Source organism: Cricetulus griseus (genome assembly GCF_003668045.3).
Source record: "Cricetulus griseus strain 17A/GY chromosome 1 unlocalized genomic scaffold, alternate assembly CriGri-PICRH-1.0 chr1_1, whole genome shotgun sequence".
NCBI lineage: Eukaryota > Metazoa > Chordata > Mammalia > Rodentia > Cricetidae > Cricetulus > Cricetulus griseus.
Window position 1 is genome coordinate 150,638,452 of NW_023276807.1, and position 27,667 is coordinate 150,666,118.

Here is a 27,667-nt window from a genome sequence, read left to right on the forward strand (position 1 = left end):
CAGTTCAGTGTTTAGCTGTGGGTGTCTGCCTCTGCTTCCATCAGTCACTGGATGAAGGCTCTAAGATGGCATATAAGGTAGTCATCAACCTCATTATTAGGGAAGGGCATTTAAGGTAGCCTCTCCACTATTGCTTAGACTGCCAGTTGGTGTCATCCTTGTAGATCTCTGGAAATCTCCCTAGTGGCAGATTTCTCTTTAAACCTATAATGGCTCCCTCTATTATAATATTTCTTATCTTGCTCTCCTCTATTTTTCCCCTGACTCAACTTTTAACAATCTATTCTCTTAACAGTTGAGAATATATGTGTTATTCAGATCTTGAAGCAATTTGTTTTCCTGCTCCTAGCTTATTTCACTTAATATATGTTAGTGCAAATTACAAGGCTTACATTTTAAGGCTAAGTAGTAATCCATTAAGTGAACATCATACATTTAAATACAGTCATCCACTAATGACTAACTAGGTAAAGTCCATATCTTGGTTATCATGAGTAATAATTCTAGTGGATATGAGAAGTCAGATATCATTAACATATTAATTCAATATCCCCTAGATATAAATCCAGTTTAAGATTACTGGATCTTATTCTAGTTGCTTTGTTTTTCTTTCTCTTGAAGCCTTATATGGTTTTCCATATGAATAAACATATCTACATTCACAGGGATAGTGTGCAAACACTCCCACTTTCCCAACATCTTTTGAATACTTATTCTCTCATATCCTTCTTTATAAGAAATTAGTATTAAAAATACACAAAGATCTAAAACAGTTCAACAGTAAGAAAATAACTCAGCTGAACAATGGGCAAAGGATTTGAATAAGTATAGCAGTCAAATATAAAAAAAATACATCTTATATCCCCCAAAATAATAAAATGCAAATTAAACAAAATAAATTATCACCTTGATGGGGGATGTCATTCAGTATATATTGGTTGATGAATAAATCACTGATTGGCCAGTAGCCAGGCAGGAAGTTTAGGCGGGGCTACTAGACAAGACAAATAATGGGGAGAGGACTTAGAGAGCTAGAGGGAGATACCATGAGGCTGCTGAAGGAGTAACATTCTGGAGCCTTCTCCGGTAAGTTAAGGCCATTTAGGAATAATATAGATTAATATTTATGGGTTAATAATTAAGAGAGCTAGCCAGTAAAAAGCCTAAGCCATCAGCCAAACAACTTATAAATAATATAAGATCTGTGTGTTTATTTGGGGCTAAATGGCTGTGGAACCAGGTGGGAAATATAATTAATTGTCTATTATCAAAATGCTGGCATAGCTATGAACAGCCTTATTTTTACTTTCATTGGTGCCTTGACATTACATGTTTTCTGGATTTGTACCCTTCTAAAGGCAAATTATCCCTAAAATTTATCCTCATCATTATCTCAAACACTAAGCATATTCAGACTCTTGAGGTGTGTTTCTTTATTTTAAACACATGGATCTTTAATGCTGCAGTGTTAGAGGCCATGGTCCCTCAAACAGCTCTCTCCTCCATGAGGATGGAAATTCAGGACTGAATTCAGAATCCAGAAACTTGAATAATATACATATCACTCTAAATGTCAGCTCTATTGTGGCATATTTTTTCCTTAAAATCTATGATCAACACCACATGCAGTACCTATTTAAATTTAAAGATATAATTATATATTAAAATTAATATGAAATGCAATTGTAATGGGAAACTTAAACAATTGGAAAGGTCATCTTTATTTGCATGCTTCTTAAGTGTTAGAAGAAAATGCATAAATGAAAATATTTACAGTGAAACACAAAGGTCTAAAACAATAACCAAATAGACATGATAAAGTAGGCTAAATAAAAACATAGGAATTTAAAAAAGTTACAGATTAAACCAGACATTGCTTTAATTATAGAATCCTTCTATAATTACAGAATTACAGAATGAAGATGAAGTTAAAATATCAGATGCATGGAGTCCGTGAACAGTCTAGTGATCTAGTCAAAATCACGACAAATTAAGGAGAAAAGATTCACATGAATATTGAAAGAAAAATAAGTTCATATGGTATAAACAGAAGAAAAGGGTTCTTAGGAATGTTTAGTTCACTTAAATATATAAAGAAAATTCATATTTAAAACACAGAAACTGGCATAGAAAATAGATCTCAGGGATCCTATAATTGTTTTTAAAGTAATTTGATCACTTTATAAAAACCTCCCTGAAATGAAAATGCTAGTCCAAAATGGATTTTTATAAAACTTACCAATTGGACAAAAGTGTAAAAAAAAATCATTGTTATTATATGCAATTATACAATCTAATAAATAAAATTGTATCCCATAAAAACTTACCTAATGTTTGCGGAATGAATAGTTTAAAACTCTTTATACAATTTTCTAAAGAAGAGTAAAACTGAAAGTCATCTCCAGTAAAGTTTATTAGTCTACCATAATATTACCTGAAAGTATCAAACAGAAAAATTAGAGCATTAAAAAAGCTTATAAATTTTCAACAATATTTCAATACTATTATTATCATGCAGTATTTGTTAGAGAAATAACCACAATGCCTTAATAATTATAAATTTTAAAGAAAACTGACAGAAAAATATACTCATATCTTGAAGGATATGAGAAAAGCATTTGGTAAGATTCAGTATGAAAAAAGATAACACAACTATTATATTAAATCAAGCAGCTGCCCATGGGTTCACATCCTTGTCGAATGTGATAAATAAAATTTAGAATCGATATTTCAGGTGATTAAAGCAAATGGCTATCTGGATTTCTTTGTTGCATCAATATGATAATCTAATATTCACATCCGTAGTTACTATGTGATACAAAATTATTCTAATTTTTTAAGTAAAGCACACAAGATGAAAAATGTGTACTTTAAAGCAAATATGGGAGCAATAGCAGTCCAAATTTATCTTATAGATGATACTTAGTTTTTATTACTATTTTACTTTTGTTAAAATTCCTTGGCAAAATTAAATTAAGTATTAATTTGTGTATTTGTATCTAATTTTTGATGCATATAATTCCTGTTTATTACACACACAGGAATTGAAGTATTTACATTTTCATTGTATTAGTCAGTTTTGAGCTTAGCTTGCCCATTGTTTGCTCTGGTGGACAGGTTGTCTTCTTGATACTTTTGAGCCACTTATAACATGCCACAGATTTCTACTTCTAGTAATGGGTTGAATAACATTTGCAATATTTTCCTTTTGTAATGCATAAGAACTATGGATTTATACTTTTGAAAACATATTTTGGCATACCACAAACTTTTCTACCTGATGCTCTCAGACCTTTAAACATACTTCTCCATCATCATATCCCAAGATGTTTGATTAACAAGTTTTACCACCGAGTTGGGAATTTTTCTAATATATGGAATCAATTACAGATATTTCAATGTGCCTATATAAAAGCTATTGAGAAATAGATAAATGCCATGTCTCTTACTCTCAGAGAAATTTAAATCTTAATAGAAGCAATAATTAAAATACAATCAAACATAAAATGTTTGCTATCAAACTTAAAAATTCTGAAACATAGTGTAGAAATATGACTGTTCTCCAGCACCAGGAAGAAGCATTGACTGTCTTCCTTGACAACTCTACTTCCATGTTCACGGGGTGCCTCACTTCCCTCCAGCTTCTTCCTTGTAAGGAACTGAGCATGGTTAAAGAGCATACCAGAGGCTCATCTCTGCGTGTACTGGGCCTTAGCAAGAGTTTCTTTGTAAGATCCCACTAATAGTTTCTGCCCTTGACTTCTTACCTCCAGTTACTTCTTTGTTGTGCATCAGTCTTGCAATGTGGTGTGAATACATTTCGGGTGCATTTATTTCTCCCAGGCATTCCCCTCAATAAAGTTTAACCATATCTCACCCTATCTTTTTTTTTTTGGTTTTCCAAGACAGGGATTCTCTGTATTACTTTGGAGCCTGTCCTGGAACTCGATCTTTAGACCAGCCTGGCTTTGAACTCACAGAGATCAGCCTGCCTTTGCCTCCTGAGTGCTGAGATTTAAGGCATGCACCACCAATGCCAGGCATCTCACCCTATCTTGACTCTGCTTTTTTCAGTCCCAACTGATAAGTACTACTTATTGTCTCAAGCAGGAAATTATTTTTAGCCATCATGAAAAGTAATCAAGAAAGAGAGAGCCAGAGATTGATTGATTGATTGATTCTGATCAAAATGAAAAAAATATGCAACTGGACATTTTTATCATGCCCACCAATTAACAAATACCCACTCTGAAGCTTAATATTAAATATAATTGTTTGGTCAATGGCTTAGGCATATTACTCTCTAGCTCTTACTTTTAAATTAAAGCATTGGCCATGTGTTGGTGGCACATGCCTTTAATCCCAGCACTGGGGAGGCAGAGGCAGGTGGATCTCTGTGGGTTCGAGGCCAGCCTGGTTTCCAGAAGCCAGTGCCAGGATAGGCTCCAAAGCTACACAGAGAAACCCTGTCTCGAAAAACCAAAATGAATAAATAAATAAATAAATAAATAAATAAATAAAGCATTTGTATTAACCTATGTATTGTCACATGGCTGTGGCTGACTGGTAATGTTCTGGCATCTTACTCCTCTCCAGGCCACTGACTCTACCTTTCTTCTCCTGGTATCTCTGCTTGGATTTCCCACCTAGTTATATTCTGCCTCCTATAGCCCAAAACAGATTTATTCATCAGCCAATAAAAGCAACAGATATTTGTAGAATACAAAAGGAAACCCCACAACATAATGCTATTAGAACATGTTTTTTATGTTCCTGTATGAAATCATACCTTTAATAACAATATTGCATTTTAGCAATTATTCAGATATGAGAAACAGTCGGGAAAGTTATATTTTTGACAAAAATAGATGACAATTTCAGAAAAAACAACAGAAGAACATTTAAGCAAGGGTAACTTTTAGAAGTCATGACAAGGACAGAAAACAGAAGAGACATGAACATACCCTAGAACTTCCACTGCACTGTCTTCTCCAAGTGTGCAGATTTTGAACAGTGCAGGGCTGTGAACAAAGTCTTCCAGACTGTGAGTGAAGTAGTCTAGGACATCCTCGAAGTGGGGCCAGGTAAAAGAACATAGGACTATTCAGAACAGGATTGGGAAACAGAAAACAGATACCCCCATCTCCATTTCCATCCTCCTCTGACTTAATCTCCCTCCAGCACCAGAGTCTATTACTTCCTTTTAACTACATCAACCAGCAGCTAGAGTGCTACGGACCCATTTGTGAAGGCAGCACATTCCATCTTCCTTTATGTAACTTAGAGGACATAAAAAGAAAATGAGCAGGGTGGATCTAACAAACACACAAAGGATAGGATGGTAACAGAGGGCTGCATTGTCAGTATATTTTATGAAAGACAGAATAAGAACCTGAGATCATTTCTTCCTTACTCCAAACTCTTTGTTTCTATTCTATACACTCAAACCTTTTATAAAGGGAGGAAGAATTATATGAGGGTCTTACCAGATATTTATGAAGAATAGAACCCTCTTTTAAAAGTTCAAAGTAAAACTTCTTTGACTTAATTTAGTTAAAGCAATGAAATTGCGCCCATGAATAATTTTCAAGTTATACATCTGCTAAATTCCAGGTAATTACACATCAGAGCTATTTTTCCATACATACAGTTAAGTACCTATTTGATACTATGTTGATTGGTATGACATGAATTCATGTGTCTCTTTAAAATGTAGTTTAAATTAATTCCACATTTTTGTAGGTAAGTGAGATTGGTATCATTAACAGTCTGTAAAGAGAAACCTTAACTCTCTTTCACACACAGACCCATGCAGAGGTAGAACTTTTCAAGCCAGACAGCCAATTTGTTGGTCTTTGATCTGACTTTTCCAAGCCTCCAAAACTGTAAGCATGGAAATTCTACAGCTTTTAAAAGACCCACTCTTAGGTATTTTGTTATAGAAGCTAGAATGAACTAAAGGTTTGCTATCAAAATGGATCAGCCATTAAAGGCTTGGCTTATATCCAAAATACCAAGATTCTAAAAATTATCTTTCCTTTAAACCCATTTTCATACATTGCATGTCCAAAACTATCCAGCTGCCTTAGTAGAGAGAAATAGAAACAAAGAATAACATTTTTTTAAAAAAAATTGAGTGTGAGAAAGGGAAATGGCTACACTGATGAAAGATGGCATGTACCTAGTCAGATCACAGGAAAGAAAAATGCAGGAAAACAATCTCTCTCCACTACCAATCACTTAGAGTATGTGGACATCACAACCCCATCTTAGTGTGCAGTGATGTAACTGTAATAGACCATTTAGGTAAAGAGACCAGAATCGTAGCTAACAAGGCAATACCACACGTTTTCAGGGCTCAGAGGAAAAGATACTTAGAAGCTAGGATACCAAGCGATTTTACAATAAAATTGTTTTTCCCCTGTATACAGCGTTTCCTTCTCCTAATCCAACCAGTTGAAATTCCTCTGTAATACTCTCCTACTAAATTTTTCAAACTAAAGAGTTTAGTAAATGGAAAAATCTATAGATCATCAAAAATACAGAACCTCAACATCTCTCTAAATAGGAATTTTCCCCTAGAGTAATATCATCATTATTGTTTTTTAAATCAACAAGGTCAGTAGTAAGAAAAATCAGTACACTGGAAACAGGAAAAACAACTGGACTTCTGGGATATGAGTTTGATTGAGCAGGAAGATTTACAAGCAAGGCACAGTCAAATTTCTTAAAGTTATAATGTGTACAGAAGGCTAAATCTTTCAAGCTGCAACCTATAAAAAGTCTGTTTTCTACTTATTTATTCCTCACACATTAGAAAGCAGTCATGAGCAAACAAGGAGAGGTGACAAGGGCTTGATAATTTTGTAAGATGCAAGTGGGTGGCACTGTTGTTCTGTTTGCTTCTATTATTATTATTATTATTATTATTATTATTATTATTATTATTACTACTACTACTACTACTACTACTACTACTACTACTACTACTACTAAGACAGTCTTTCTCTGTAGCCCAGGCTTACCTTGAACTCAGTATCTGTGTCCCTTAGACTGGTCTTACATTTACAGTAATTGTTTTTATCCTGTTTGACCCTCCTGAGTGCTAGAATTACAAAGGTATGTCACCACTCTCCAGTTTAGGTGTGGCTAATGTGTAAATAAATCCTCAAACTTTAGGAAGAGTCAGTGTCTTCATACAAGTGTTTAGAGGCAGGTTTAGGAATCCTCTGGATGAACTGAATTGTGGATTCTGTTGTTTAAAGTTTGAGATGTATTAAATGTGTTCTTGAAGTCAAAGGATTCAAGAACTATAAAAAAACATGAGACTGAGAAGGAAAAACATAGAAAACAGAGTAAAACTGACAGTGTTTGAGAATGCAAAAAGGTGGAACACTCTGAAAAATGGTATGTATCCATACCTTAAAATAGTGATCTTGACATGGTATCAAGCTGTATCTCCAGAAGCCAGAGCATTAAGGTCCACAGCAGAATGTCACCAGTGCAGGCCCAGAAGTAAAGACAGCCACCCTTCCACATGGCTTTTAGAAACATCACTACATCCAGAGCCATGATAAAAAAAAATGTTCTCTAGACACAGTGATACAATCTAACGACTTACAAACTCAAGGGCTTATTGTCCAGTTCCATCATTGTAGGGAAAGCTGTAGCCATGCCTTCTTAGGGGCTGGCTACAGGTGTGCCTGACTAGGCTTGTGAGGGCATGGTCAGAGTGACGTAGTGGGACTGCGTTTTTGGTTTCGTTTTCTCTTTGCTTCTTGCTGTACAGACTGCTACCACGTCAGCTGGCTAGATTGCTCTGTAAGTAAGGCTTTTCCCTATTAAATACCCTTATATTTCTACCTGACTCCATATTGGTAATTTCCCACTATACATCATGACAGCTGAAAAAAACCAAACAAACTCTAAAACTGAATCTTAAAACAGAAAAAGAATGCTGAAATCATTCCTTGGAAAAGTTGCAAGAAATATAAAATGCACAAAGTAGTAAATGACAGATAATATTTCAGAGTGTAAATATGAAAGAAAAAATTCTAAATCTCGCATGCCCATGGATGCTTTGTTTTGCCTTCTCTATCTAGCATGTTCATTTCAGGATATATATCATCTTGGTGGACAAGGTAGACATCTTCATCCTTATAGTCACTCTTTTATTACAAAAATAGACTTTGCTAAAACAATATCTAAAACAGGGTTCCCAAAACAGATTTCCAACAGCTCATTGTGTGTGTGTGTGTGGGGGGGGCGCTTCCAAACATGTGTATGCAGACATGTGAATTGCCATTCCTCCCTGAGGAAGTCAAACATGTGGTTTTATAACAGGTGCTTCAGAATGTGAAATGTTGTAATTCTCAAAGTCTGCCTTCTGGCTCCCAAGTGTTCACCCTCTAAAAATAATAGCAATATTTTCCTTTCCAGTTTCTCTCCTCATCGGTGTATTTTTAGAGCTAATGAGATCACATTTATAATCCTAGGGAGTAGATGGTTTTCTTTCTCAAGGCATTAGTGAGCAATTCGGTGCTTATGAAGAAGCAATTTAGTGAATGGCACCCTAGTGGTGCAAGAAATATTTCAAGGACTATTACATTCAGAGAAATTGAAAGATTGGTGGATTTTTGCATAGCAGAGCCTGATAATGCTTGAACTCTTAAAAGTTTTAAGTGATAAAATATCTCAAAATTGATCAGTATATCTTCTACCATATGTAATTTGATTTTAGACCCTTCTAATTAGTTATTCATTTTAATTTTTTCTAGAATGAATATGTAACTCTGCTTAACTAACAATTTCTTATTCCCTTAAACTTTTCTACTTATTTAATTGTGAAAAATGTCAAAAATTAAGATACATATTGAATTTCCTATTATTATTTGGTATCTTTTTGTTTCATTCATCAACCACTCCTTTTAAATGTTCACTGCCGCTATGAGTGGAAGACCCATCTATGATCATGAAACAATATTCAATTAACAAAAAGAGCATTAAGTACATGTCCTGAATTCCTATCATACACAGTAATTTCTGAAAGCCAGAAACAGAAAATATTCTTAATGAGAATAAACATTATGACAAATTTTCATTCACCCATAATATAGGTAAACAAGAAAACTTAATGGTTATATTATGATTATTTTATCTTAGCCTTATTTTATGTTTGATTCTTTTTTCTCATCTTGCTATTGTTCCTTTTGAGAAATTCATGCTTTGACCATGTTAACTGCCTATGGAAACTCCTTCCAGATCAACTCAGACTTCCCTACCCAAACAACCTTGTGTCCTCTATATTTTTTAAACCCATCAAGTACAGTTTTTCTGTTCCATGTTCTTGGATGTGTGGCCTTCCATTTTAGCAAGATGTTGATGGAATTTTCTGTCCCACCCAGTCCCACAACCATTTAGTCCTAAATAAATACAAAGAGGCTTATATTAATTATACACTGTTTGGCATATTGCACGGGCTTATTACTAACACGGGCTTATTACAACTTAAATTATCCCACAATTCTTATCATGTTTAGACACTTGGCTTGGTACCTTTTCTGAGTAAAGTATTCTCCTATTCCTTCCTTTTCTGTTTGGTTGGCAACTGCTTCTCTGACTTCCTCTTCCCAGAATTTTCCATGTCTTGTATCCCCACATATACTCCCTGCCTGGCTACTGGCCAATCAGTGTTTTATTTAACTAATATGAATGAAAAATATTTACAGTGAACAAGAACATTAACCCACATCAGCATGGTAGACCGCTGGCTCAACTTTCATCAGAGAAACACCTTTTTTTTTTTTTTCAGCAGAACTAGTCAAGATGCAGAGAATAGAAGAGGAAGAATGATCAACCCATATTTGGACATCTGTATAATGGCCCTTCTCCCATAGCTCAAGCATCATTGTGGAAAACAGGAGAGGAGACTGCAAGAGCCAGAGGCAGAGGGTATCTACAAGAGGACAGCATTTTCTGCATAGGTAGGAACTAATGCTTTCAATGTTTAAATATTGTTAAAAAATTATGAGCTGAGCATTGATAGTGTACACCTTTAATCCCAGAACTCACGAGGCAGAGGCAGGTGGACCTCTGTTAGTTTGAGTCCAGCCTGGTCTACAGAATAGGCTCCAAAGCAATACAGAGGAAACCTCCTTGTCTTGAAAAACCAAAAAAATTACTTGTGAATGATGAGGAATGTACTGTGTATGTTTATCTAATTGATTGTTAAATAAAATACTGTTGGGCCAATAAGACAGCAAGTTAGACTGGACTAGGAGTCAAAGAGGATTCTGTGTAATGTAGTAGAGAAGTGGTGATCCAGGCAGGAAGTGACATAGCAAGGAGACTCATATTTAACGAAGGAGAAACAGGAAGGGTCCCTTTTCCCCTCCGCTCTTGCTCCAGCGGCAGGATGTGATCCACTGGCAAGGGAGGACGCCAACAAGGCGTTGGATAAGATAAGTCTTATAAAATATATAGATTTATAATAGTTAAGACTGAACTAACAGATGAGGAATCCTAGTCATTGGCCAAGCAGCTAATACAAGTTTCTGTGTATTCATTTGGGTCTAACTCAGGCAGGCGGTTGGCATAAAGCACATATGTGGCAGTGGGGCTCGGCAGCTTTTAGTGGCAGATTTATTGTAACATGTGACTGTTCAAGATATTTTAAATGGAGTTGTAGAGAGCAAAATCTAAGAAGTAAAAGAAACACATATTTTTAAGATGAATATTTGTAACAACAACAATAAAAAAGACTCAGTTTTGCTGAAGGAATAGAATCAATGAAATAACACAGTCAAAAATGGTTTTCAGGTGCAGGGATTGGTGGCATAAGACTTTAATCCAGCTTTGGGGAGGAAGAACCATGTGGCATTCTATGACTTTGAGTCCAGTCAGGACTACAAAGTGAAATCCTATCTAAAATGAGAAAAATATGTAATATATAAATATAAATAAATGTAATATAAAATAATATATACATATAATACAAATGTATAGTATATAATAATATATGACATATATTATATAAGTAAATATACATATATTTACATGTATAGGTATATTTTTTAGAAAATCAATTGTTTTCAGTGTCTAACATGTTCCATAAAGATGGAGTGCTCTTAACTGTTGATGGAAATAGAAGGGCAGAAAGAAAAGTCTGACTTTGAAAATCAAAGAATGGAAGTGTAAAACGCTTAACATATATCTAAATAGAAATATTATTAATGACAGCAACATACACAAATATATATTAGTATAATATAAATTGTGGACATTAGGTTACAGTTAACTGAGTTCTAAGTTTCTATAAATTTTAAATCGAGGAATGAAACATTAAAGGACAGAACAGCCCACATCTTGTATTCTGACTAGGTTATTTAACACTCAAATTCAATAAAATTCTAAGATACCAATTCATAGATATGGAGAATAATTCAATATAACTTCAACATAGCTTTTTTCTTCTATCACTTTTCCTAAACACTACCCAAAAGAAGTCACATGTAAAGTCTCATCACTACTTTTATTTAAGCATTACAAAATCCTGAGCTGGGGCTGTGGTTCAGGATGCAGAGTATTTTCCTAGCATGTCCAGAGTTCAATCACTAGCAAGGAATAATAATCTAGGCATAGTGGTATATGCTTACAATTTCAGTATGTTGAAGACAGGAGGAACTCAAGATCAGCCTGGCAGATGCCTTTAATTTCTGTAGTATGAGGCAGAGGGAGGTAGATCTCTGGCCTACAGAATGACTTCCAGAAGACCCATGGCCACATAGACAAACACTATTTCAAAACAAAACAAATTATAACAAAGTCAAGGTCATTCTGGACTACAAAACATAAATCCTTGTTTCAAAATTTTTATTCAGTATTCTTAATAGTTTCCAACATTCTTTACCTCCAGTGTTTTGCTATTTTAAAAATAATCCAAATGAATTTTTATATAATTACTTCAATATTTCCATATATTTCCAAACTAGGTAATTCAGAACAATGTTTCTATGAAGGCATTTAAATGATAAAATCCAGAAGGACATAGTGGTTTTAAGTTAGCCTGAAATTTATATACCTATTTTCTGTGGAATTTATAAGCCTAAATATCCATTCTTATTTTCCTTCTGAGATAGCCTATAGAAAAGGAACTAAAATCATTAGATAAGACAGACAATACTACAGACAATGTTGGAATGTATGTCCAGATCTGGCACTAAATTAAGCTCTAAATTCTCATTGTATACATGCCAAAAATGTATGCTGTCATTCTGCCTTTACAAAGGCATCATAAAGAGTGAATGAGATTATCAAGACAAGCATTTTATTTAGTATATTGTAGGAACTCAAAAATTAACTGGTAAAAGTATAATCATTTAGTACATTTGATGTACTAAAAATAGAACGGAATTCATATGAGTGAACAATAGGAAGACAACATTCAAAATAAGATCCCTCCATTTAGAAACATTATTCTTTTTCTGTGTTCAGTTCCACCTGCTCTATGTTCTATACCCTTTCCTCAACTCAGTTCTCTCCCTTTTTTTTTGTATCCTGGGTTTTCAATTGTTTCAGGACAAAAAGAACATTTACTACATTCAATTTTCAATTTTTTTCTCATCACTGTAACAAATTTTGTCACCAAATTGTCACATAACCTTTTAGAACTAAACCATAAATACGGTTTAGATGATAGACTTTTAAAAATTATTTAGAAATTGTCAGAATTAGAGAAGTGATTCATAAAGAGTATATTCCTAACTTCTTCCTAGTTCTCTTAACCATGGGAAACTTGCTCATGGCTTGAAGTATAAATGGTGATAAGTCCATGGTACAATCAAAGCCAGGTTACATGGATGATGCAATCTGTATAGAAAAACAAAAACAAAAAAGTGTCTTGGCTACCCTCCTATAACTAGTGAATAATCAATATTAGTTTAAAATTTTTAAATAGTTTGTTTTTGGTATCTTTGATGACAATTTTGTGAGCCCTTGGTCCCAGAGCACTCTGCTGTCTGAGGCCTTGGGAGTTGCAGCAGGTGACAACTAGTATTCAGATTTCAACCCACCAGAAGAATGATTCTCTGATTGAGGAGAATCCATTTGAGCAAGGCCTGTGAGACTACTGACTCTGAAATAGTTTATTTTTGTGACTCTCCACTGTATGTTTCTGCATGACTCTATTCAGACAAAATACAATCTGGTATTCATGGAATACCAACTTGATTGTTTTTCAAATTCTTGCTGTAGAATATTATTGTAAGATGTGTTACATTTGTTTATGCCGTGGCCCACTTGGTTGTAATTATTTAAAAATGTATTACATTTGTTTGATTAAATAAAAATAACCTGGGATCAGAAGGTTGAGTCAGCAACTAGCTGACAGGAAGTGGTACGAATGAACCACATATACATAGGTTTCATAAGTGGGGGCAGAGCAGAAGGACACCTTTTTTTTTGAGAGACCCTAGCTAGGAGAGGAGGTTAGCTACTTGCTATTCAGCATCTCTGAACAAGAAGAATGTCACCTCAACCTTTGACCCTGAGTTCCATAGAGGGATAGAGATCTAGATAAAGTTCCCTTTTATTGGCAGTGATAGAGTCAGTGCCCAAGGTAACAGAATTTCTCTCTGGATGCAGCCAAGAGGTAGAACAGCTGCTGGTAGTTGCAGAGTTGCAACTGCCAATTAGGACAATTCTACTGGAATTAATGAAAAACAACAAATTCTTGATAGTTTTTTTTTTTCACTAAAGAGAAAAACATTAAGACTTTTTCCAATAGATTCATTTCCTAAGATGGCTGGTCACAGGTAATTACATGCAGTGAACTAAATCTACTGATGATTTTGGTGTTTTAGTTTGAGCCTTATCTTTCTAGTCATGTCAGTTGTGTCTGCTCTTACTCCCCATGACTACAAAGAATATTGTGATATGTGACTGTTTAAGCTATAGTATATGTTGCCCTCTAGTGATTCATATGAACACAGGAAAAGTCACATTGACTGTCCAAACTGTACAAATCTGGGTATAGGTTTATTTTATGTAGAATCTATGTGTGGAACTACTTCCATTATTTGGTCAAGTATTTTGTCAATGTCTCTTTTTTACAATTCCTTTTGCTTTTGCAACAATGTCTCAATTCCAAGACAAATTCTGTTCTACATTCTTTGTAATGTTTGTGAGATATATATGTATATATATGTATATATATATGTATATGTATATATGTGTAAATTAGAAATCAAAATGCATAAGCAAAATGTGAAAAAATATTCCCAATTAAAAATAGTTTTTATATTTACATTTTTGTTACATAACTATATTTCTATGGTATGTATCTAACCAGAAAAATTATCACACTAATAATATAACCAATTGAAAACAAATCAATTTTCTTAGCTTGGTATTGCCTAAAAAATTGGCAAGCAGAATTACCTAATCTTTGATAGGATCCAAAACTATAGATATTGGTGGTGAATGTGTATTGTTTCTAATAGAGTTATACTAACTGTACACCTAAAATCCATATATTGTCTTTCTTAATCTGAATCATATTATTAAGAAAGGTGCTAAGGAAGTTGTCCTTATTAGTTTTTCAAGCATATGTTTTATTTTCATTTGTGTTTTGTTTTATTTCCCATTTCAAAGACTGGTCCTTTTCTTTCCCACACAATCTCATCAGCGGAGCAATCTTTCTCCTATATTCCTACTTTACAAAAAAAATAACTCTAACATGTGATGTTTATTTCCTTTAACAGCTTACCTTAGGAACTTAATTTAACTAGGTTTTATGTAAGTCACTTTAAGAAACTAGATGTTAAATAAATGACCTGGAATATACCATGGTTGCCATTTTCTTTTTGATTTCAATAAGTATGAAATATTAGTAAGTATATTTCAGAATGTTAATATTTAAGTTATCTTCTATATTTTCAACTTGCATTTTGATCACACTGGCTCTTTCTTTAACTTCTATAACACTGTTGTTCTTTACTATTGTCAGCATGCCTACTTCAGCAGAGACAACAGGAAAATTAGAGTTTAGATTAGGTAATATGAGACAACTAGAATTTCACTCAAGAAATCTCTCTTTTGTAATACCAACAAAGAAAATATTTGGGAAATGCTCTTTAAATTATGATAATCTCCCATGCTGTCACTAGGAAAATGAAAGCAATATAATTTCACTTCATAATTTATTTAAAATTATGCTTGCTATTCGTGGTTGATAATTTGTTTTGAAAGTATCAGTGATAAAGTTTCTGACATAATGAAGTAAGAGAGAAACCCAGATTTGTTTGTCATTTATATTAGAAACAAATTCATTTGTGCAGAAACAAGAATGAATAGTGGAACACTGCTAAGCAGTATGAATAAGTAGATTTATAAAGTCAGAAGTGTGTGGCACATCCAGATCCAAGCAATCACAGAGTTCTAATATCTTCCCTTTGTTCTTTCCTCTTGTTTATATCTTGGTATTTGAGCCTGTTTAGTTGTTAATAACAGAATGCCTAAGACTGAGTAACTTACAAGGAGAGAATGTTTTTTCTCCTAGTAATGATGGCTGAGAAGTCCATGATCAAGAATCCTTAAATGTATTCTCCAGAAGAGGAGAATATTGTGTTTTCACACACAAAAAGGCAAAAGAATAAAAACAACAAACTTCCTGGACCCTTAACTATGGCATTAACATTTCTCAAGATCTCCACTTCCAACTGCTGTATTATCGACTAAGTTCAGACACATTTTTATGCCAGTAGTGCCTAATGCTTGAAATTGCCTGGTTAACTCACTGCCTTAGTTCCTTCTTAGCATTTGTTATTCTTCCTTTGCTCCCAAATATTGGAGCTCTATGGAGTTCTTTCTTCATATGTCTTCCAGTTGTCCTATATCAATTACTGCCATTTGTAGTTTCACTACTACCCATTTGATCATGTTTACCAGATCTCAATCTTCATACTCCAGCAAGTATCCACAATAGAAGCTAAGATGTGCCCTTGAATTTCTCTTTCAGGATTGAAGTATGCATTCCCTCAGCTTCATGGAGTATTGTAGGCCTTATTTGAAAAGATTTCATATCAATTGCATTAAATAGAAAAGAGCTGGTTTCTCCAGTCACATCCTTTAGCTTAGAAACTTGTATCCAATAACCTATAACAACCACCTGTTCCCATTGTTCTATGGATATTTTAAAAATATCTTAAATTTTATTTTGAAATGAATCTCTGTCCAAACTCATCATTTGTACAGTGGTAATTCCTTCAGCAACCTCACCCTAGGAGATTTGGGCTTAGGGGGTTTTCCCAAGTGATCCTTCTTCTTACAAACTCATTTCTGAGCTCATTTTGAGGAAATACCACATTAGAAACAATAACCTACTATTCTAGATATACATATCTTATGGAAATAAAAAGGTCTCCAAGTACAAAATATTCAATATTAAGCTCATTATTTCTATGTAATATATGCATACTCATTTATATTTTAATTGCAAATATCATGTCTTAAATCCCAGTAACAAAAATAACAACAAAAATTATTTTATCCAGAGCTTGAAAAGAAGCCCCATGCATTTCAGAAACCAAATTCAGTTCAACCAGCAGTCACCTAATTCTCTCAATCAGAAATTTGGAACCATACATATCACAGAGACACTGAGTTATTCTGGGTATAGCTTCAGAGTGTAAATAAAATTGGGGTAGGTATTTTGCTGCAAATCCGGATCAAGGAGAATGTGATGTCAAACAGAATGGAAAGCAAACCTATGAACCATGCTGAAGTAGTCAGACCACAGAAGGGGGAGAAAAAGAAATTGGTAGAGGAAATACAATTGAGAAGTCACTGAGCCTGAGGAAGAAATATCAATTTCTAGAATAGAAATCTGGTTCATTCCCATTTTCCTGTATTCAGTTTGGTTTTGGAACCTGATTGTATAAGGTTGCTGTAAAACCTTACAAAAACAGTATATTTTCCACTGAATAAAATACTGTAAGATACATTTCCTTGTTTTGGTAAACGGTACCATAATTTCTCCTTTGATTCATTCAGAAACCTGAGAAGAACTGAAATCCCTCCATTGTCTATCCAGAACTAAGTATCTGATCTACTATAGATTGTCAAATATTTATTCCTTGTCTGCCAATATATATATTAATTTCCCAAATATTTAGTCTAATTTTGATCTCTTCTGTGTTTATTTAGGAGTTTTTTTTTTTTTTGTACCAACAAAATAATCTGATGGTACCATTCTCTTGATAAAGATTCTTCAGTGATCCAACCTTGCATTTATGGGATAAAATATAAACTCCTAAAATAGCATCTAATGAAAATTTTATGTGGCCTTCTCTGTGTAGCCACAAGCACCTCTTCATCTTTTTCTGTTGTTTTGTTTTGTTTTTGAGACAGGGTTTCTCTGTGTAGCTTTGAAGCCAGTCCTGGCACTCGCTCTGTAGACCATGTGGGCCTTGAACTCCCTGAGATCCACCTGCCTCTGCTCTCTGAGTGCTGGGATTAGAGGTGAATGCCAGCACTGCCCAGTTGCACACCTTGCTCTTTATGATCCATTAGGCTTTCCATTTCATGGTGGTACTTCCTTGTTTCCCTTCCTTCAGTCATTCTTCTCAGTGCTCACAGCATCCCCATTCTTCTCCAAGAAAACTCTTCTTTCCTTTAAACCAGTAAGGTTGAGAGTCATTTCACTCTTTTATCCATCTAGCTCTTACATTTTTGTAAGAATAGGACTCATGCTGGCATTTGCCAAGACTGCTTCTCCACATAGCACACCTTGATGCAACACATCAATAGCAGCTCTATGAATTAATGGAAGCCCCTGTTCTCATATACACAGCTCTAAGCATTCTTACTCTGTAGCTTTTGATGTATAATTTTATCACTCTAATTAATTTATTGTATTGTCACACTTTTGAATGCACAACTCTCTGTTCACAGGGAAGAAAAATGTTTTGAAGGCATATTCCATTAGTTTTCATATGAAAACTAACAAACTGCTTGGCATATTTTGTTCAGAAATATTTGCTATATGAATAAGTCAGCATTAATAAGGTAAAAATAAAAGATAAGACAACAGATTTAGATGAAACTATCAGCTCTCAGTAGGAAGAGCTGTGGGATAAAAACCAGAAATGTCTTTCTTAGAACAATAAATGCGCCAGGCATTTATTGTCACCAGCTGATGGTGACAATTTCCCCAGAAACCAGATTGTATGAAGAAATGTGGAACACCACAAACAATCTGTGTTTACAGAAGGCAGTCTGTTGACTCCAGAGCAGGAGTGAGACCGACGCTGCATTATGAGCAGCTGTGATGCACTCAGAGGGCCAGAAGTAAGAAAATGATGAAAGAATGACCTCCTGCACACAACTCTGGGCCATGAGATTTACTCCTGCATACTGGTGCAATGTTGCCGCCTCCTTCTCTAAGAGACACTACCACTCCACTTCCACCAAGCAAGTAATAACACCTATCACATACTTAGTAGGAAATAAAAGATGAGCAGCAGTTTAAAGAAAAGAAGTGTTATTTTTCCCATTCCCCCCCTTTGTGGTGCAATTTTATTACTACATGTGACATAACTCCATTTAAACTATTTACAAGTGTGCGCGTGCGCGCGCACGCGCGCGCGCACAGACACACACACACACACACACACACACACACACACACACACACACACGTTTATCCAGGTAAGTCCTCTTAATCCTCACTCCTAAAAACTATTTACAAATCTCAGATGCATCCTGGTTTCCACATCCAGTCTTAAAGCCAAAGCTGATCACTATAATATTCTGTCTCTAACCTCCAGACTCTACACTGGGCATATACAATCTGCCACAACCTCTAGGCTCTTCCCATGCTACTTTCAACCTCTCCATCCACAGATTTACTCGAAACCTTCATACCTTTTGCTAGATTATAACCAGATGAGATTAATTTAATCTTCTCTTCCACAGACTCTAACTCCCAGATTTACCATCAAAACTCTACACTGTAACAGCACACAGATTTTATAGTATGGTCCCTGTGTCAACCTGACTTCATTCTCCCTAAGCAACAAACACATTCAGACACAACCTGGCCAGTAAACTCTGTGCTCTGGATCAACCTGTTGTGTTCACATCAGACACCTAACAAACAAAAGAAGTCCATATGGCCAGATCCCATCACAGAAATACAAAGAATGTTAACAATGAAGACAGTACATCCACAAAATTCCAACAATCCTATACAAATGTTCTCAAGTGAAAATTATCACATAAGCTCCAAGACAGATTTAAAAAAATAAAAAAACTAACAACTTTTATCAAAGAATTAAACGTTCAAAGAAGACACAAAGAAACAGCTCCATAAACTTAAAAAGAGCACATTCCAGGATGATGCCCAAGAAAATACAAACACCAAATGTCACACATAAAGAAAATCTTATCAGAATAAGTACAGATCTCCCAATGGAAATTTTTAAACCCAGAAGATCCTGGATCAATGCATTCCAAGTTCTAAAAGATCACAACTGCCAAACTACACTAAAATATCTAACAAAACTATTTAACTTAGTTGAGGAAGAAAAAATGTTTCCCATGATACAAACAGATAAAAAGAAACTATGCATCAGACAAAAACCTAAAGAGAATACAGGAAACAATAATACAAAGCTGAAGGGATGAATAAACACAGCCAAGAGAGTGAATTAAAAAAGTGAAGATATAGTTATTGAAACAGATAATAACACTGAAAATATGCCGGGCGTTGGTGGTGCACTTCATTAATCTCAGCACTTGGGAGGCAGAGGCAGGCGGATCTCTGTAAGTTCGAGGCCAGCCTGGTTTCCAGAGCGAGTGCCAGGATAGGCTCCAAAGCTACACAGAGAAACCCTGTCTTGAAAAACCAAATAATAATAATAATAATAATAATAATAATAATAATAATAATAATGATAATGATAATAATAATAATAATACTGAGAATACAAAAAATCCATTAAAAATCAATGAGAAAATAACTGCACCAACATATACAACTAAATAAAATTTAAGTATTATTTTATTCAATTCCATAGTAAACATACAGCCTGAAGTGATCAAGAAACAAAACCTATGTATTGTATACAAACTCACAGCTTTAAATATAAGCACCAAGATAAGATGCAAACATGGGCAAAGAACTCCTATCAGGTGGGACCAGGAAGCAAGCAGGTGTTGCTAACTTAATCATACAAAATTGACTTGAAATTAAAACTAATCAGGATAGATAAAGAAGAACTTTATTCCAATTAATGTACACCACATACAAATGTACAAAACATTGTCACACACAAAAAAGTATACTATTGATATTAATTGCAAAAATTAGCATCAACTCATCAATTGCTTAAGCAGAGAAACATTAGAATTAAAACAGATCATACATCAAATGAACTTAACACTGAAGAATACTGAGTCTACCAAACAGTACACAAAGTTTCTCTAAAGTATACCACATCTTGAACAAAAAAAGCATCTCAAAAACTTCATGAAGATTTGAAATATCTCTTTGTATTCTAAGAGACCATAATTTAATAAAACTAAAATTGACAACAGAGAGATCTCTATTAAGTAAAGAAATTTTTGAAGATTAAATAACACATTTCTTTGTCATGAATGTGCCAAATTGGGAGAAAGAAATAAGATATATTGTGGAACTAAACTGAAATGATAATGCAACATTTCAAAATTTCTTGGACACAGTAGAAGCAGTAATACATGAGAAATTTATAGTTGTAAGTGACTACATTAAATAAATAAAGAAGGGTTCAAATAAATGACTTAATAGGGTGGCTTAAAATTTTAGTGAAACAGGAAAAAAATCCAAACCTAGTATGGCAAAGAATAATAGATAACAGAAGAGAAATTATTGTAAAAGAAAATAAAACAAAGAATCAATGAATCTAAGAGCTGTTTCGTTGAGTATGTAAACAGAGACCTTTCACATAACTAAAAAGAAAATAAAAGATCTAACTGAGTTAATAGCATCAGAAGTAAACAGAAAAACATTTCAAGAGACACACACACATCAGAGTATTATGAGAGCAACTTTAAAAACTTGTACTCTATTAAGCTGGAAAATATAAATGAAGTGAATAATTTTTGATTCAACCGAAGAATCAAAATTGAGCAAAAAAAAAAAAAAAGTTAACAGCCTAAACAGACTCATAACAAATGAGAAGTCAGAAAGTCATAAAAGTCCTTCCAACTCCAAAAAGCCCTGGGCAAAATGGATTTACTGCAGAATCCTGCTTTAAGGAAGATCTGTATCCAATCCTTCTTAAATTAACCAATAAACAGAAACAGAAGAACTCTCAAGCTCCTTCTGTGAATCCAGTCGTTTTAGTACCAAACTAAGTACCAAAACTTTTTAGTACCAAAACCAAGAGACAGAAGAGAAAAAAAAGAGGCAGTCATGGGAGAGGGTAAGAACTAAAGTGCAATGTCATTAATGAGCACAGATTACAAAAATCCTCAATAAAATAATAACAAAACAGATACAGATATAAGACCAAAAGACTATCAACCATGGCCAAGCCAGCTTTATCCCTGAGATGAAGGGATGTGATGAAGAGATGGTCAACACACCTGAGTCAATAACAAGCCATATAAATGGACTTGAAGTCAGAACTCATGATAATTCGGATAGAGAAAATCATTTGAACACAATACAATATGCCTTCATATTAAAATAGTTAAAGAGATTATGACTAGAGGTAACAAACCTTCTTAGCACAGTAAAAGCTATATATGAGAAACTGACACATAACACTATAATAAATGGAGAAAAGCTTGAAGCAATCCCACTGAAATCAGTAACAAGATAGTGCTATCCAGTATCTCCAACCCATTCACAATAGGACTCTAAACACAAGCTTGGGCAGTAAGGCAAGACAAGTAAATTAGAGGAACACAAATATGATAAAATAAAGTAAAACTGTCTCTGTTTGCAGATGATGAGATGTTGTACATAAGAAATACCAAATAATTCTACCAGAGGAGTTCTACAAAAGTCAACTATTTCAGCAGTGTGGCAACGTACAGAATTAACTTGTAAAAATCAATACCTTTTCTGTACATGCAGAGGACCTGATGAAGACCCATTCACGTCCCAAACTTGCCACGCCAGTCTCTTTGAGTCCATAGGAGACCTAACTAATTGATTCAGTGTGTCACGTCCTCTTCGAGTCCTCTGTCGCCTGTCTCCTACAATCTCTCTTATCTTCCACGGCATTCCTTGCATCCTGAGAAGAAAGATCCAATGGAGACCTCCAGTTCTGATTCTCTCTGCATAATTTCTGGTTTTAGGTTTCTGCACCCATTCCCATCTGCTGCTGGAGGAAGCCTCACTAATAACAACTGAACAGGGCACCAATCAATGAGTATAGCAGAATATTTTTAGGAATTATTTCATTGTTTTTTATTTTGGTATTTATTTTGTCAGATGTTTTTGGATCTACCCTAGCTCTCTTCACTATCCAGTTTCTAGTTCATGGCCATTCAGGCAAGTATAGAGCTTGGGTACCCTTTCAGAGCATGGGCCTCCAGTTAAATCAGGTATTTGTTGGCTGAGGAGATCCTGTGGAGAAATCTAAACAATGTAGAGTGATGCTGGGACAGATGTGGGCTCTGTCAAAGGAGACAACAGGGCACCATTGCTGAATACAACATCCACATAGCTTGTTGAAGTAGAGCTGGTGCCCCCATGGGGCCATTACCTCTGAGTTGCAGTCTCTTTGGTGCATGGAGAAACCTGGACATCAACCCAGCCACAAAAATCTTGACCTCTGTTCTGCCTGCAAGATCTTCTGGGGCAACCCAGTCTCATCAGTGGAAGCCTTGCCTGGCTATAAAAGACGGCCAGTTAAGGTTCCATATCGATTATAAGGAGTCCTCACTGGGGTCATCCTCAGAGTCTAGGAAGTTTCCACTGTGCTAGGTTTTCACCCAAGTGCCCCCAATTCCGTGTGTCTTTCCCTGCAATTGAGCCCTCCATCTTCTCCATCCCCAACCTGATCACTCTGGTTCCTGTCCCCACCCAACCCCAGTTTACCCACAAAATGTATTATATTTCCCCTTCCCAGAGAGATCCATGCATCTTCCCAAGAGTCTTCCTCTTTACCTAGCCTCTTGGGTCTGTGGATTGTAGCTTGATTATCATTTACTTACCAGCTAATATGCACTTATAAGTAAATACATACCATAGCCATCTTTATGGGATGCATCTGGATTAACTCTCTCAGGATGATTTTTTTTCTACTTGTATCCATGCATGTGTGAATTTCATGAATTTTTTAATAGCTGAGACATACTCCATTGTGTAAATTATCATATTTTTTAGTCATTCTTGGTTTGAAGGGCATCTAAGTTTTATTCCAGTTTCTGACTATTATGAATAAAGCCATTATGAAAATAGTTGAGCAAGTTTCTTTGAGGTAGAATACAGCATTCTTTTGGGTACCTGCCCAAGAGTAGTCCAATACAGGGACTTGAAGTAGTTTGATTCTAAATTTTCTGAGGAACAATCATATTTATTTCCATAGTGGCATATGGTTTTATTCTGAGGTCTTTAATCCACTTGGATTTGAGTTTTGTGCAGGGCAATAAATACAGATCTATTTGAATACTTCTGCATGCACATATCCAGTTTGATCAGCACCATTTGTGGAAGATGCTGTCTTTTCTCTGGTGTGTGTTTCTGGCTTCTTTACCAAAAATCATGTGTTTTTAGTTAGGTTCCTATTGCTGGGAAAAGACCACAGAAGCTCTTATAAGGAAAATATTTAATCAGGCTGGCTCATTACAGTTTCAGAGGTTCAGTTCATTATCACCATGGCAGGGAGCATAGTGGCACACAGGCAGATGTGGTTCTAGAGGAATAGCTGAGAGTCCTATTTCTTGCAGGCAACAGGAAGTTGAGTGACTGTCACACTGATGTACCTCAAAGCCTGGCACCACAGTGACACACTTTCTCAAGCAAGGACACACCTCCTAATGGTGCCACTCCCTTTGAAGGGCCATTTTCTTTCAAACCACCATATTCCACTCCCTGGATCCCAAAGGCTTAAAGCCATATAACCAGATCATAATGCAAAAAGTGCATGTAGTCTAACTTCAAAAGTCCCCACAGACCATAACTGTCTCAAACTTGTTTTAAAGTCCAGAGTTCAAAGTCTCTTTTGAGACACGTGGCAATCTCTTTAACTGCAATCCCTCTGTAAAAATAAAAATTAAAAAAATCACAAACTTCTGACATACAATGTCACAGGATATACATTAACATTCCAAAATGCAGGGAAGGGAGCATAGCAACAAAATACTGGACAAAAGCAAGAGCAACTGGGCAAACTCCAAACTCTGCAACTCCATGTCTGATGTCAAAATTGCTCTTTACATCTTCATTTCCTTTCAGCTTTGTTGACTGCAACATACTTCTTTCTCTTGGGCTGGTTCCACTCCCTGTTAGCAGTCCTTGGCAGATATCCCATGACTGTGGGATCTCTATCACCTCGTGTTCTCGAAGGCAGACCAAGCTTTAACTTTACAGCTTCACACAATAACCTCTCTACTAGGCCTCTATTCAGGGACACCCCTGACACAGCCCAGGCCTCAGCAAATTTCTTTAGTTGCAGGGGCAAATTCCTTAAAACTTTTCTTCCATATTTAGCTCTAAAGCCAGAACCAGGTGTCTGAAGCTGCCAGGTTCTGCTGCTTACTGGGGCTGGAACATGGCCGCTTCATCCAATTACATCTCCACAAGCTTTCTGTCCTTCACTGTCTAAGGTTGGCTGTCCAGAATCTTGCTCTGTATACCAGGCTGGCCTCAAATTCAGTGATCCCTCAGCCTAGGCAATCCCAGTGCTGGGAGTAAAGGTGTTCCCCACCACACCTGGTTATAAGCTTCTCTATAGCTCTTTCACAAGTTGGAAATAGAGCTGGGTGGGATCTTACCCTGAGGGTACCCACTCCCTTTATTCCAGTTATTAATCTGTTTATCTCCTTGAACAGATAATTTAGCTCTATTCCACTTCCTGGTGCTCTTTTTCCTCCTTAAAATTTTCATTTTGTAATTCACCCTGCTCATCTTGCTCCTTCTCATTATAAAACTTTAAAAGAACTAGTAACCACATGACACCATCTATACTAGGCAGTTTTGAGATTTCTTCTGACAGTGGAATTAATTCAAGACTCTTCATTTTTGCATCAGGTAGATCCTTCAGACAGGGGCAAAAGGCTTCCTTCACCAAAGTATCACAAAAATGATCTCTAGGCAACAAATTAAAATTCTTCTTCTTTGAAACCTCTTGAGTGAGCACCTGAGAGTTCAAATAACCCTTTAGCACCCCTGCCTTCCATGCTCCTACTAGTATGACCCATTAAGTAGTGTTTAAAGCATTCCACTGCTTCCATAATGCTAAGTGTCAAAGTCAAAATTCCTCAAAAAGAAAGCACATGGTCAGGCCTATCACAGCAATAGCCCTGTCCTGGATACCAACTTCTTTCTTAGTTGGGTTTCTGTAGTTGTGAAAGACACTATGACCATGGCAACACGTATAAAGAAAACGTTTAATCAAGGGGGCTCATTTACAGTTTCAGAGGTTGAGTCATTATCATCACGGAAAGGAGCATGGTGGAATGCAGGCAGACATGGTGCTGGAGAAATAACTGAGAATCCTACATCTTGCAGACAACAGAAAGTCAACTGGTTGACATACTGAGGGAAACTTGATCAAAAGAGACCTCAAAGCATGCTCTCATAGGACATACTTCCTCCAGCAAGAACATATTTCCTAATAGTGACACTCCCTTTGGGAGCCATACTCTTTTAAACCACTATGTAGATTTGTGTCTGATTCTTAATTTTGATTTCATTGATCAACATTTATGTTTCTATGCCAATGCCATATCCTTTTTATTAATATAGCTGTGTAATACAACTTATAATCAAGAATGGTGTTACCTCCAGCAGTTCTTTTATTGTTCAGGATTGTTTTAGCTTTCTTGTATGAAACTGATAATTGTTCTTTCTAGGTACATAAAGAAGATTTTTATAGGGACTGCATTGAATCTGTAGATTACTTTTGTTAGGATGACCATTATTTACTATTAATCCTACTGGTTCATGAGTATGGGAGATCTTTCCATTTTCTGAATTCTTCATCAATTTCTTTCTTCAAAGACATGAAGTTTGTATCATATAAGTCTTTCACTTGTTTGGTTAGAGTTACCCTGAGATATTTTATGTTACTTGAGGCTATAGTGTAGGGTGTTGTTTTTCTGATTTTTTTCTCAGTCCATTTATCTTTTTCTTTGTTTGTTTTTCCAGACAGTGTTTCTCTGTGGCTTTGGAGGCTGCCCTGCAACTCACTCTGTATACTAGGCTTGCCTCCAACTCACAGAAATCCACCTGCCTCTGCCTCCTGAGTCCAGGGATTAAAGGCATGGGCCACCAACACCCAGCCAAAGAACACACCGCCCAACATGGGGCTTGAACCCAAGACCCTGGGATTAAGAGTCCCATGTTCTACAGATTGAGCTAGCTGGGCAGATCCATTTGTCATTTTTATATAAAAGGACTACTGATTTTTTTTAAGTTAATCTTGTATCCAACCACTTTGCTGAAGAGTTTTTATTAGCAGTAGGAGTTCACTGGTAGAATTTTTAGGGTCACTTATGTATAATATATTGTCATCTTCAAATACTAGTACTTTGACTTCTTCCTTTCCAATCTTGATTTCCTTCAGTTGTCTTATTGTTGAAGCTAAAACTTAAAGTACTATACTGTATAGACATGAGAATGGATAAGATTGTCTTCCTCCAGATTTTAATGAAATTGCTTTCAGTTTCTTTCCATTTAATTTGAAGTTGTCTATCAGCTTTCTGTATATTTGCCTTTATTATGTTTATGTATTATCTTCTATCCCTGATCTCTATAGGACTTTTATCATGAAGGGCTGTTGGATTTTTTTCAAAGGCTTTTTCAGCAGCTAATGAGATAACCCTGCAGTTCTCTTATTTCAGTTTATTTATATGGTGAATTATATTGACTGATTTTCATATGTTGAACACTTACTGCATCTCTAGAATGAAGTCTACTTGGTCATAGTGGATGATCTTTTTAATGTGTTTTTGGATTTTGTTTGCAAGTATTTTTTGAGTATTCTTGCATCTATGTTCAAAGAATATTTCTTAAAAGACTGCAAATTTGACTTTATACTTTTTTCTTGTGCAGAATTCAGACAATTAGCAGTCATATGCTTTCTTACAGCTTTTTAGATTGTGAGACTTTATTCTGTAATATAAATGTTCTCTCACTCCAATAACAAACCACAAAACAACAGCAACAACAATAACAAACAAGAAAACTATAATTAGGATTCTTTCCAGGCTTTATAGTGAGTATAGTATAATAAGGGAGTGCTTCAGAAAATAGAGATCTGAGATGTATCATGCTGACATTGTTATTATTTGTGGTACTCTGAGCAACTATCTGACTGTCTTAATCTCAGTTTTGTTGAAAGTAAAATGAGAATCACAAAAACCTATAAATAATCAAGAGATACACAGCATCTTGTGTGTACAGAGGATCTAAAGAAATCAATTGCATTGGGTTCAAGCATTGTCTTTA

The 27,667-nt window shown here is 35.4% G+C and overlaps 1 long non-coding RNA gene across 1 annotated transcript; it reads right to left on the reverse strand.

The window, feature by feature from the left end:
• Positions 1-26,276, reverse strand: LOC107977263. Its single transcript, XR_004772333.1, has 6 exons — positions 22,758-26,276; positions 22,107-22,283; positions 11,655-11,793; positions 4,965-5,068; positions 2,328-2,434; positions 1-60 (listed from the first exon to the last, which is right to left on the reverse strand). It is a non-coding gene; the product is annotated as an uncharacterized LOC107977263 (long non-coding RNA).
• Positions 26,277-27,667: the final 1,391 nt, after the last annotated feature.